The 14,095-nt window shown below is 38.9% G+C and overlaps 1 long non-coding RNA gene across 2 annotated transcripts in view; it reads right to left on the bottom strand.

Annotated features, from left to right (window-relative positions):
* LOC132362411 (uncharacterized) overlaps positions 1–14,095 on the bottom strand; it is a 315,964-nt gene that overhangs the window by 194,190 nt on the left and 107,679 nt on the right. The window contains exon 2 of one of the 2 annotated variants that reach the window (XR_009502363.1): positions 12,921–13,017. The exons of the other annotated variant lie outside the window; for it this stretch is intronic. This is a non-coding gene — a long non-coding RNA (uncharacterized LOC132362411). The remainder of the gene's footprint in view (positions 1–12,920; positions 13,018–14,095) is intronic. 2 annotated transcript variants of the gene reach the window in all.

Genomic DNA, 14,095 nt, shown 5'->3' with positions numbered 1-14,095 from the left:
TCTCTGGAGCTCACTTAGGTGGTGCTCTGCCTTCTGTGGGCACACTGGGAAGGAATCCCCTCTCCTCATGCACCCTGAAACAAAGGTCTCTTGCCTCTCTGGCAGGTCCAGACTTTTTCCCAGACTCCGTCCTGGCTAGCTGTGCGCAATAGCCTTCTTCAGGCTGTCTTCACGCAGCCAACCCCAGTCCTCTCCCTGGGGTCTGACCTCCTAAGCCCGAGCCTCAGCTCCCAGCCCCCACCTGCCCTGGCAGATGAGCAGACAAGCCTCTCAGGCTGGTGAGTGCTGGTCGGCACCGATCCTTTGTGCAGGAATCTCTCTGCTTTGCCCTCTGCACCCCTGTTGCTGCGCTTTTCTTCATGGCTCCAAAGTTTTCCCCCCATCCACCACCAGTCCCTGCCAGTGAAGGGGCTCCCTAGTGTGTGGAAACTTTTCCTCCTTCACAGCTCCCTCACAGAGGTACAGGTCCCGTCCCTATTCTTTTGACTCTGTTTTTTCTTTTTTTTTTTTTTGGCCCTACCCAGGTACGTGGGGATTTCCTGGCCTTTTGAGAAGTCTGAGGTCTTCTGCCAGCGTTCAATAGGTGTTCTGTAGGGGTTGTTCCACATGTAGATGTATTTTTGATGTATTTATGGGAAGGAAGGTGATCTCCACGTCTTATTCCTCTGCCATCTTGAATGTCTCCCCCTCTTAATTTTCATACTTCACTGATGGGAAAAAAATAGCTTTTAAAAGCTTAAATAATTTTCCCAGTGTCAAATAAGTGGTGGTGGAGTCTGCCCAGGAATTCTTGAGTATCCATCTGATTAGAATTTAAAATCTAGATGGACTAATTCAGCAAGCATGTTTCAAAACAAAATGAAAATAAGAAATCCTAGATAATTTCTGTAGAGGAAATGGTGTCTTGATGAGTGGATATCAATTTAAGTGACGGTAAAAAAAAAAAAGGGTTCTACATTCCTTCTGCCTTTTAAACTTTATACCATTAACTGTTTCATAATGGTTTATATTAAAGCAAATGGGAAGATAAGCATTCTTCTGTACTCAAGTAATGTGGTGTTATTATCACTATCCAGAAACTGCCTTAAGAGATCATTAGTCCTGCTACTTATGTAGTACAAGGAAAAAGAGGTAATAAATACTTAACATAACATAAAATGAAACAAGAAATTATATTTGGCATAAATTCACCATGTTTTATGTCAGAAATTGCAAACTAGAACCTTTCAAGTGGACTCTGGCCTTCAACCTTGATTGTCTGACCCACTCGTGTTTTACTTCTTATAAACAATTAATTATAAACATTCAAAAATTAGAAGGTTTTAAAGAAAAATACAGATTTTTTCTAATTGAAATTCAAAAAAAACTGACAGTACTTAGATTGCATTTTCATGGTAACAATTCGTAGGAGCTGAGTAGCTGCCCTGTAAGGGCAGCTCTTCAGGTACCCCACAGTCCCCACTACACCTTATTGTTCACTCAAATATATTAACTGTCTGGACCTTGTATTCTTATGAGGTTGTAACTGATTTGGTAATCAGTATCTAATAATTACACATGTCAGGTCACTTTGTTCAACTCCCCAGAGACATATGCAATGGTTAACAACATCCATTAGTATATTTTCACCAGCAAGTAAAATTAATACCCAATTAGAATTGATTAAACAATATAGATATTTATTATCTTGCATGTAAAGGAGTTTTAAACTCAGGGTTCTTATGTTGGCTAATTCAGCAGCTCAACAGTATCTGAAGCAACTAGAATGTCTCAGTTTCCTGCTTTGCCATCCTGAGTATATAGCCTTGGTTTCTGTGGCTATCTCCTCCCCTCATTCCAAGTTAACCAGCACTGGTCCTGGTGTCACACCAGCCAATGAAGTCCAGAGTGATAAAAGAAAGGATCTCCTGTCTTGTATCTCCTTTTACAATTGAGGAAACATTTCTCAAAATGTTCCCAGTAGAATTCCTCTAACATTTCCTTTTCACCTCTTGACTAAAAGGAAGACCAACCTCCCCTGAAGCACATGGATACTGTATTAGTCAGGGTTCTCCAGAGAAACAGTACCATTAAAACAGATTTACTTTAAGGAATTGGATCACATGATTATGGAGGCTGGCAATTCCAAAATCTGCAGAGTGGTCTGGAAAGCCAGAGATCTAGGAAGAGCTGGTGCTGAAGTTCAAGTCAAAAGCTGTCTGCTAGCAGAATTCTTTCTCGATGGAGTGAGGTAAAATTTTTGTGCTTTTCAGGAACAATGTTAATCTCATCCAAAAAACCCTTACAGGAATACAGAATAATGTTTGATCACATATCTGGTCACCATAGCCCAGCCAAGATGACACATAAAATTAACCATCACACTATACAAAACTTCAACAATCAAGAAGGAAAGGTGGAGATGGATGATGGCTACAGGAGGCCAAAGGTGATTCATCCTGAAAGACAGATGTATCAGTTGGTTGTGTTGCTTAAACTAGAAGTTTCAAGGAGAATAATCAAAGTGGAAAAAAATGCAAAGGCTACCTTTTAAAATAAAATTCAGATTAATCAAAATTGGTGCCGAAATGAGCCTCCTGATGAGGAGATGATATGGGCTACTTGCCCAAATCGAAAGCTGAAGGTGGCTTCAAAAACAACTCTGTGAATCTCCTTTTATTATATGGAGGCTGATTCACAGCTACTTCATAAATGCATTCTTAACACAATTAAAATTAAATACTTAGCACATTTCATCCTCTGCAAGTACCACCAGGAAACTTAGACTCAGCTTTACATACAACTGCATCCATTCTAATAGTTGTCTTCTCCTACTAACAGCATTTAAGAGGCAGGATAGCACAGTAGTTAAAAGTACAGATTCTGAAACCAGAATACTTGGAATTGGATTCCAGTTTGTACTTTAAATGTGTGTCCTTGAGAAAGTTATTTAACCTCTCTGTTTCAATTTTTTTCTGAAAAAGTTTTTATTAATGTAAAATAAGTTAACATGTAAGCACTTAGAATAGAGCCTGATACATAATAAATATAATCTGTGCTTTCTATTTTATCTCCTTTATTAAATTTTTTGTAATACTTATACTTTGTAAATTGTGCTATGCTTATTTTTTAAAGCAGCATCAAAACCTTTCAGAAAGAGAAAAACAATCTGTAGTCTCTCCAGAGATTGAATACTCACTTTTCTTTGGGTGTAGAGAAGAGAACCATCTTAAGAGGGAAAATGGGACTTCCCTGGTGGCACAGTTGTTAAGAATCCACCTGCCAATGCAGGGGACACGGGTTCGATCCCTGGTCCAGGAAGATCCCACATGCCGCGGAGCAACTAAACCCATGCACCACAACTACTAAGCCTGCACTCTAGAGCCTATTAGCCACAATTACCAAGCCTGCGTGCCACAAATAGTGAAGCCTGTGCGCCTAGAGCCCGTGCTCCACAACACGAGAAGCCACCGTGAGAAGCCTGTGCACCGCAACGAAGAGTGGCCCCTGCTCGCTGCAACTAGACAAAGCCTGCATGCAGCAACAAAAACCCAATGCAGCCAAAAATAAATAAATAAGTTTATTTAAAAAAAAAAAAAAAGATAGCGAAAAGGGAGAAGACATAGGGATATGTAATAACTGTCTTTGAAACCAAAGGAAACATATTTATAAGAGGAGGTGGAGATGCAGGCAATTTGATGTGGAGAAAAAAATTCTTGGGTCCCAAAGATAAATTAAAAATAAAGAACAGTTTTAGGACCCAAACAGCAGAGGAACTGAAAAAGAGTTCTTCTTATATTTACCCATTAGTTATCTATTGCTGCACAACAATATTACTACAAATTTAGTGCTTTTAACAGGACACATTTATTGTCTCACAATTTCAGTGGGTCAGGAGTCCAGGAACGATTTATCTAGCTCTTCTGTTTCAGGGTCTCATAGAGCTTCAATACAGGTGTCAGCCATGGCTGCAGTCTTAACTGAGGCTCAAGTGGGAAATGATCCACTCATGTCCTTGTTGGCAGCATTCAATTCCTTGTGCTGCTAGATTCGGGAGCTTAGTTTCTTGCTGGCAGTTTGCTGGAGGCTACTTTCCCCCTCCACTGGCTTTCTCCTTATGGCAGCTCACAGTATGGCATCTTGCTTCTTCAAAGCCAGCAAAGGAGAGAATTTGAGAGCCCTAGCAAGAGGGGTGGTATAATCTTCTGTACGGTAATCACTTACTCACTGATAATCATGCATGTCCTGTCACCTTTGTCATACTCTTCTTAGTCAGAAGTTATAGATCCTGACCATACTCAAGGGGAAGAGTCTGCACTAGGAACATGAATACCAGGAGGCAGGAATCATGAGGGCCACCACAGAGTCTGTCTGCCTCAAATTACTAATACTTTCTTCTTTCCAACGATTCTAATCACATAAGAATCATATTGCTCTTTCTTTTTGGCCACTAGAAGACCCAAAGCCAAAATTTTGACTCAGCTTTAGTAACTCTGTAAGGCTAAATAGTCTATGTATCTGCAGTGTAAATATCTATCCCCCTTATATTGATCTTCCCTATAAAGAAATGTTTACTGCTGCCATTAATTTATACTTCTTTCATCCCTTTATTTTTTTAACACGTTCCTATAATTTCTGCAAATCCTCTGTAGAATGAGACATGGAATCAATAATTACACCATAAGGACATTGTTAAAAAGAGTAGCTCAGCTTTGAAAAGTTGTGAAGTCACAATGCTACATCAGCTTCTCTAGTTTTCTCCATTGGTACTGCAAACATCCCATAGGCAAAAAACATGTTCTACACCTCTCTTGATGCCACTTCTGATCTCCCTAATTATAGCATAAGTCATTCAATTCAGTTGCTATACTCAGTACAACTTTCACTTAATTAACAGAAATGTCCTTTTCCATTTGACTTGTGTAAGCTCTCTCCTAAAACCTACACTAAGAAAAATAATGCAAGAAACATAATCACATCAAGGATTAGAATTAGCAAGGAAAGTGCTTCAGTTTATAATATGCCTTCTATAAATATGTGTACAAGTGATAGCAGCAGGGGCGGGGGCGAGGGTTGACACTGTTTTAGAAAAGCATTACTTTGAATTGACTTCCATGATACATGAAACATTTTAGAAGACTTTACCTTAATTTTGATTAATATGAGTATATGATTTTTAAAAGCATTTTTGTGTTAACTTTATTAAGCATATTTTTATCTCATGTTCTTCATGTTTTTTATTCAAATGATAGGGCTAAAATATCATAAGAATTAGTATCTTTGAAATCACCTATATTTAATGCCAGCTCCTTTCAGCAGTTTTTGTTTCCTAATGAATAATAATTTCATGCAATGAGAAAATGAGAAAAATTTTAAAGTATGCTTTCATCTTGTATTTTTCTCACTTTTCTAAAAAAATAAGTGCACTAATTCTTTTCTGGTTATAACTTTACTCACTCACAGAATTAAATGATACTCCTATATCAAATAGCTATGTTTGATAATGGTGATTACAATCTTCTCTGAGGAGATTATTCAGTTGTAGAAGCTGTTTCACCTCACTTTACACAGAGGCAGATTACAAAGGATTTAAACTTTCTTCTTTTTGGTAAACTACAGTTTCTTAATCACCAACAGCTAAGTTCCTATCACCATAGCTTCCCAATGTGATGTAAGCATCCTGAGTTATAATAAGGTAAGTCTGGTCCAGCACTCAGCAAAACTCACAGAATGTTCTTTAGAGTGTCCCTATGATTTTAAGAGGTAAGAGTTATGTGCATGCTAAATCTAGATGTCTTATTTTTTATTTTTTAATTTTTTTGGCTGCGTCAGGTCTTAGTTGCGGCACGCAGGATCTTCGTTGAGGCACGCGAGCTGTTCGTTGTGGTGCACGGGCTTCTCTCTAGATGTGGCATGCAGGTTTTTCTCTCTCTAGTTGTGGCGCGCAGGCTCCAGAACACGTGGGCTCTGTAGTTTGCAGCACACGTACTCTAGTTGAGGCGCACAAGCTCAGTAGTTGTGGCGCTCAGGCTTAGTTGCCCTGCGGCATGTGGGATCTTAGTTGCCTGACCAGGGATCGAACCTGCATCCCCTGCATTGAAAGGCAGATTCTTTACCACTGGACTACCAGGGAAGTCCCATAAATCTAGATGTCTTTTAAAGAGGAAAAAGGACACCACAAACTGCCTCAGTTGGCCAGGGTAGTGTGGAGGGAAGGAAAGGTGATCTACTATAAACCCAGACATGCCTGCTTTGGAAAGTTAATCTTGCTGCCTGTACTTCACATGGGACTATTTGTCAGTAGATTGCTCTCTGTTCATTATAACTCTCATATTCAAGAAGAAGGAGAACTGGCCAAACCAGTAATATAAATGCATTGTATGCTCTACCCTCCCTCTTTATGATTAATTCTACCAGTGGTACAAATTTGCATGAATGAATGTCAGTGTGTTTTCTGCCCTGAACATTTCCTGCTGGCTTCAGTTCAGCCCTGCTGACATTTATTACAAATAATAGCTAAATATTCCTGATTTAATAGCTGCAGTGGCCCCACATCTGAAGGTGATGTCTATAATAAAAGCAGACAAGATGAGCTTATAACAAATAGTAATCAGATTGTGTTTGCCCACATAATGGATAAGCCTCACAGATACACTCAAAAAATGTAATCGTTGTTTTTTAAATGCAGCTGCTAGAAGTCACAGTTCAAGAACATATCGGTCGTTTTCTTTTTTCATTTCCCTTCTTCCTCCATCTCCTTAAAGTACCAAAGGCCTCTGTGCACAATCAAGATTGAATATTATCCCCTTTTTTATCTGGAAAAATGGGACACTGAACACAGAAGACTGGCTGTGTCCTTTTGTTCATCTTTTGTTACTCCTTCTAAACAAAGGGCATTGTCCCCTGATAAATTCCATTTTCTGCCTCTTATTCAAAGGTAGTTTACACACTAGCTAGGGCGATTCTCACACAATGCAGTGACTGGCAAAGATACAAATAACTTTCAAAGTTCTTTCAACCTGTTGACCCAGGTGTCCCTTCTGAAAGATACAAACTAGCATTCCACACCTCTCACAATTGATAAAGGAGACTATAAAACCTGAGATTACAAAGAGAAGACACAGAGTGCCTACTAAAGGCAGGTTTTAAAAACCTTTGGGAATAAAAGGTACTTTTCTCTTTATCCTACCCAAACTTCACAAGCTTCCATATGAAAACTGAAGAAGGTCAAGTTAGTATTGTCTTTTACTTAGCATTTAAACACTTAGGAATTTTACTCACTTGGCATTAATTGTGAATAAATTTCTGAAAATACATCTTTTTTTCTATTTTTGTAGCATTCTTTCCAGAGTAGACGTTGTAGAAAATTGTAATGAGAGGTAATTACAGCCACCAGAATTTTAAAATATATCCCATTGAGATATACTACTTGATTGGCAGACATTCCGTGCAGTGCATAAACTATGTGACACTTGGAAGCCAAAGTCTTAAACGATCTTCCACAATGATGAACACCAAAAATATACAACCTGAAGTTTAAGCATCATGGACCCAGGCACAAGCTAGCAGTAGAGCATTTTTGTTGAAGGCCCAACATCATGTCCTATTCTACAAAGCCACCTGCGGATGTCCCCAGTCATAACTTCTAACTCCCACCCTCCTCTGACTCCTCCAGCAGTCCAGTGGTCAAAAAGGCAGTGAACATGGTCTTGGGTCCACTGGTGCTGCTTCTCAAACTCTGCACCTCTACCACTACTGCCTGAGTGTCCAGCAATGGTTCCATTTGCATCAACATGTGGAATGTAGATTCAACAAAATTTTTACTATCTTGATATTCAGAAAGGAATTTAAATTTCCCACCTCACCATATTGGTTGGCACAGTCTCCCAAACTGAAATTTGTTTGTTCACTGTGATCCTCAAAAGACCTAGAAAATTAGGCAAAATGTATCCACATTGGCCAGGAATACAGACTGTCCTCATTTTACAGACGAGGACACTGAAGCCCAGAAAGCTATAGTGACTTGCCAAGAGTCACACAGTGAATTAGGACAGAATTGTATCGTTGTCCCTGTCTTTAAGTCCTGAGTCAGTGCTTCCTCCATTATACTAGTCTCCATTCTCACCTCCATTCATTACACTAGTCTCCTATCTCACCTGTTCTCTCCTGGTTAATGAGAACCAATCACTTTACTTGTTTCATCTGTCCTGAGCTGCAAAGTTTGATCAGTGGGTTTTCTGGATTCTCAATTTATTAGATCCATTTGGCCAAACATATGACCAATGTATTATTTTGTCTGTGAGCTATGTGGCTGCTGACAATCACTTGATGGTGCCACTGATTTCTAATACACATATCCTTTTCCCCTCTGGATGAGAAATCTTGCTCAGACTGACAAAGATGACTTCATGTGCATTCCTTTACTGCTAAGTGTGACCTTTTCATGGCCAGCCTTCAGCAGGCAGGCATTCAGGCACAAAGTTGCCTTTCTCCCTACAGCACTTCTCCCTACAGCACTATTTTTCTCCCATTTCTGTCACTAACAATTGTGCTCCTTCCAGAAATCCAGTTCACATGCTTAGCACATTGTGATCAGATTCCTCTATCTCCCACCACTTGCCTTCACACATATTCAGCTTCACCTGAATGTCCATTAGAATTCTGGGTACATCTTAAATAAATCTGTTTTAGCATCTGTGCCCTTGCTACGTTCTGGGCTGGGAATACTATTTCCCTATCCCATTTAGGTTCTGTTCAGATACTGCCTCTTCTTTGAGCCTTTTCCTGAATATCAGCCAGATGTGACTTCTCTCTACTCTGAGCACTTAATGCCCTTGTCACTTCTATTTTCATAGCACTTATACACTGGCCTACCTGTATTACAGTTATATGCACTAGGTGCTCTAAACCATGTAGTTTATAATTCATCCTTATACTGCACAGCACACAGCATAGGTACTTACTCTTCATTGGAAATAAATTTACATATATATACATATATACAAAATATTTATTATCCAGAAGTCAGGGACTTCACGCTCCCAATGCAGGGGGCCCAGGTTCGATCCCTGGTCAGGGAACTAGATCCCACATGCTGCAACTAAGAGTTTGCATGCTGCAGCTAAGAGTTCGCATGCTGCAACTAAAAGATCCTGCATGCCGCAACTAAAAAAGATCCTGTGTGCCGCAACTAAGACCCGGCACAGCCAAATAAACAAATAAATATTTTTTTTAAAACGTCATAGCCATATATTTTAACCCTAGCATAAAAAAAAAGATCTCTTCTATCATACAAACAATACATCTTTGCAACTCTATGTCAAAACTAAAATGAAGCATATGCTACTTCAATGTTCTGAAAGCTATATGAAAACTGAAGAGAAAGCAAAATGAATTTTATAGTCTAGCATCCTGCACCTGGCAGAAGCTGTGTGTTGAGACCTGAAGCAGGAATTACAGGCAGGTAATCAAAGAACTGACCCACCTGGAGTGGGAGGGAAGAGGATGGTTCTAAGAGTATAAAACCCAATCTGAATCCAAAAGCCCAGGAATCAGAAGCTGACGTCTAATGTCCAAGGATAGGAAAGGATGGATGTCTCAGCTCAAAAAGAGAAAGCTAATTCACCCTTCCTCTGCCTTTCTGTTTTATTGGGGCCCTCAACAGATGGGACGATGCCTGCCCACACTGGGGAGGGCCATCTGCTTTACTCAATGTTCTGATTCAAATGCTAATCTCTTCCAGAAGTACACCCTCAGACACACCCAGAAATAATACTTTACCAGCTATCTGAGCAACCCTTAGTTCAGTCCAGTTGACACATAAAATTAACCATCACAGAATGGCAAGTATTCAGATGTTTCAGTCCAGTATCTATAGCCAAGGTCAGAATTCTAGGAAAAATTCTAAAGAGCTGAGAATATGCCAACAAAGAAAGAAAGAAACAAACAAAATTCCACAGAGGTGATTTCTAATGTCTAGTAAACAAAACTGTAATCTGGAACCAGAGATCAAATTTTCATAGGCAAACAGCAAAGAAAGAGGAAAGAACTCTGCCATTAGACAAAGAGAAAAGTTGTATCAACAGGGCCTGGATGCAAGTGTTGGGCATGGAGTCTGGCTCCACTCTCAGCATTTAATTCCCTTAGTTGCTACATTGCGAGAAGTCAGGAGCTCTGAAATAACCTAGGCAGAGTCTGTTGTTATCCTTATATTTGGCCCAGGAAACACTACTGATTTGGGCCTAAAAAAAATGAGCATGAATTTTTAAGAGACAACACACCTTAGTAGGACAATCACCCAAAGCCTGTCCTCAAATTTTGATGTGCATATAAATCACGTGGGGATCTCATTAAATTGCAGATTGTGATTCTGTAGGTCAGGAATGGACCTGAAATTCTGCATTTCTAACAAGCATTCATGCTGCATACTGCCTCCAAGCTCAAACTTTCAGTAAGAAAAACTTAAACAACAGCTAAATCAGAGCCCAAAATATAGTACAGGCATATTTTAAAATCGCAACCTAATGCTTAAATTAAGTAATGTACATACATAACTTACACACAGACTGTATAATTTGTTATATTATCTGTAATAACATGTTACATTATTTCAGACCTCAGAATACATGTTGTTACATTCCCTTGCCAACACATAACAAAAATTTTGAAGCACTTGTTTTCCATATTTATCTCTCGCCTCTGTCTGCTTACATTCTTTTTAATAGGTTCCAAATGAGAAATGTTCACTTCACAGGTTTTAATTACCTGAAATCCTTTTTTCTTTATTGATTACCAAGAGCAAAGCAGCTTTTTGCGTTAACCTTTCAAAATGTCCAATTTAACTTATGAATACAATATTTTTTCAGCTCAGCGTGTATAGATGATGCATACTGTTTCATACTGCCGTTATAAAAAGACTGTTTTAATTACCCACGAAAATGTTCTTGGGATGGAGAATTGTGAGAGTTCATGAACAGAACTGCCCAACAATTTATTGGAAGAGCACCCAGTATCAACAAAGCAACTGTATCTGTGGTAGATAAAGCATTCTCTCAGCTACTGGGGAAATTTGTTTTGACACCACATTAGGATTAAATCAGTTATGCAATATACCATAATGGCTGCCTTTATTTTGTATTTTCAAAAACAAAAGCCTGATTTTCTGGATTCCTGCTAACGGACTAAACATTGGCATAAAGCCTGGAGACATATCAGGAGGAGGAAGGGGGCTGCTGGTGATGAGGTCATCCTGAGGCATTTGAATTCAGGGCTTCCATTATTCCAAGTGTTGTAGCTATTCTGGGAAGCTTCAAGGTCACAAAACCAACACTGCTTGATTGCAGTCACTTCTCTGATTCCTTGAGCAAGTGTTTGCTCCTTTTTACATTGTCTGAGCTTTGAAATTCACATAGCAACTTTATCCCCCCAACCCAATCAGAAGGCTTTCATGCAAGCCGTTCTGCGAAACACAAAATCAGGGGGGAAAGAAGCTAAATCAAAACTCAAATAAAAAGCAGTGATAGAAGGCTTCAACAAAGCCCACACAGGGAATCAAACCTGCTTTTAAACAAAAATATTGACATAGCAATTTAAAATAAATACCAGCCTCATATGCTGAACACTTTATTATTGGCTCACAGGACTGCAAATGTAAGAAACACATTCTTCTCTGAAACACTGCCAAAGGCAAACCTCTTAAAAACCAAACATTGTGACATGTTCTTAAGTAGCTTGCCATCATGTCGATTGTTGCATTTGGTATAACATAAGGGCTGCATGTTCATTAAGCCCACATTTTGCAATTAAGGTACATATGTTTTGCTTCTCCAAATGTCTGAAAGCCAGGTGGAACAAGTCAATCGCTCTGGTGACATTGAGCATTTTTACAATGCTGAATTCTAGCTCAGTATTTTGCATAGTATGCCTATTATATAGAAAACGGAATTGCCAATATGTCCTTTTGTGTAAAGCTGTAGAAGCTCAGAACATCTTAGCAAATACTGGCTATGCTGCTGCTAAGGTAACATGGAGCAGATGTCTACAATTATCCTGTTTAAAAGTTTCATTGTAAAAGACCCTTCAAATAAAGCACTGATGCCAGTAATTGTACATTAATTGGCTTCGTTCCTCTGTGAAGGTATACCACAGCACTGACCACCCTCTGATTTGCTGCCTTCCAAAGCACACTGTATGCTAAAAATATTGAGAGGTCCTTGTTCTTTCATTGCCTTTTAATCTTTAAGTAATGTGCCCATAAAAATAAACCCAGTGATTCTGTCCTGACATTCAACATTTCTTCAAATTTTTAAAAAGCAAAATAAAAATGATTTCATTATGACTTGAGACTCGTAATACCTAAAGATAAGAGGCAGAAACAGAGTAAAGAGGCTGACCTAAAGTTAAAATGGTTAAGTTGCAGTTCATTGGAACCTTGAAATTGTGAGCACTTGGGCAACTGAAATGTTAGGTGTCAAATAGCTAAACAAAATATGGTTTTTACAAATAAATCCCAGCAAGGCTAGAGTTGTGTGACCTTCCCCAATCTACCGCTCTAGGTAGAGCACAGTATAACTCTCATTGAGATGTCAGGAAGACCTAATTAGCTGAAAGCCTCAACAGGGGTGAAAGGGCAATGGGAAGGCAAACCAAGGATTGCTTCAAAATTGCTCTCACTGTGCATCTACCGGAGAGGAGTTTGGGAAGATTGCATAAAGTGCAAAAGCTCTTTCTGGTATTTTTGACAGTTAAAGTACCCTAAATTGAAATGCATTCCTATATAACAGAAAAAGGAAGAAAACAATTTCTAGGGAGTGTTGATGGTTATGAGATGGTTAGTCTGCTGTAAAAGCCCATGCAACTTGAAGTTTTTTAAAAACTGCAAATATTAGATAAACATGATGTATGAAATCTTCCATGTTTAATCACTCACCACTCACCCTTACCCAGTCTCCCACACCCAGCTCAGCAGCATCTTTCAGTGTTTCTCTTTGCATTGTTTCAGGGAAAGGTTTAGAGAGATCTGGTCACTTCTGATTTACCCTAGACAAAAGAAAGAGCAGGAATAGAGATGGAAAGGTGTGAAAATCTGAGCAACTTATGATTTACCTCCCAGGACAGTTAAGTTGAAACAGCACTGGAATAGGAGTCTGAGGATCCTTCAGTCACTAACCAGTGTGCATCTTGGACAACTCAGTCTTTCTTTGATTTCATTTCCTCATATGTAAAATGAAGAGACATGTCTACATCCAGTTTTGAATCCCTTTGGTGTTACAAGATTCCCACTTCTGCATTTTCTTCAATGTTCTTTTTTTTTTTTTTTTCTGTGAATGTAAAATTAGACTTTTTTTTTCTAATTGGGGTATAGTTGTTTTACAATGTTGTATTACTTTCTACTGTACAGCGAAGTGGAGTTCCCTGTGCTACACAGCAGGTTCTTATTAGTTATCTATTTTATACATATTAGTGCATATATGTCAATCCCAATCTCCCAGTTCATCCCACCACCACCACCCACCCCCCTCCTTCTATGTTCTTAAATACGGAATTCTCTTCCCTTTATTCAAAAATTTTCATCTATAAGCTTATGAGTAATACTCAATGAAAAAATAACTTTGGAGTTTCAATAAATCTAGAAAATGAAAAGGAAATGAATAGGGTATTTGTAACTATTGAAAGCGTCTCAGATTCCAGAAGCAGATCCCATAACAAGGTCTTCAAAGATGGTCAAAGTTTGGGAAGACTTTGAAAGAGCTGAGAAGATCCAAAGTTGTTCAAATAAGATTCCAGAGGAATTCATATCAGAATCACATAGGTGAGGTCCTAATTCATGGTAAAACCTCTTAACCTATATCTCAAGTAAAAGAATACATAGAGATTTAAAAAACAAATATTGAGAGCCTACTGGGTAAAAAGCACTGTCCAAGTGCTCAAAGAAAAAACGAACACAACGTGGACCGTGCCAGCAGGACGTGACTGCTTTGTAAATAAAAATAACAAAAAAACAAAAACCTCCAGCCCTTGAGCTGCTTGCACACCACAGACACCTTGAGGCCATTAGTTAGAGATTACAGTGATGCAGGCAAAATAAACACAGTTAATCAAATCAGCTTACTAAAAG

The sequence above is a fragment of the Balaenoptera ricei genome, chromosome 3 (genome assembly GCF_028023285.1).
Source record: "Balaenoptera ricei isolate mBalRic1 chromosome 3, mBalRic1.hap2, whole genome shotgun sequence".
NCBI lineage: Eukaryota > Metazoa > Chordata > Mammalia > Artiodactyla > Balaenopteridae > Balaenoptera > Balaenoptera ricei.
The sequence above is the reverse complement of the archived record's forward strand: the minus strand, read 5'-3'. Positions and strand labels throughout refer to the sequence as shown.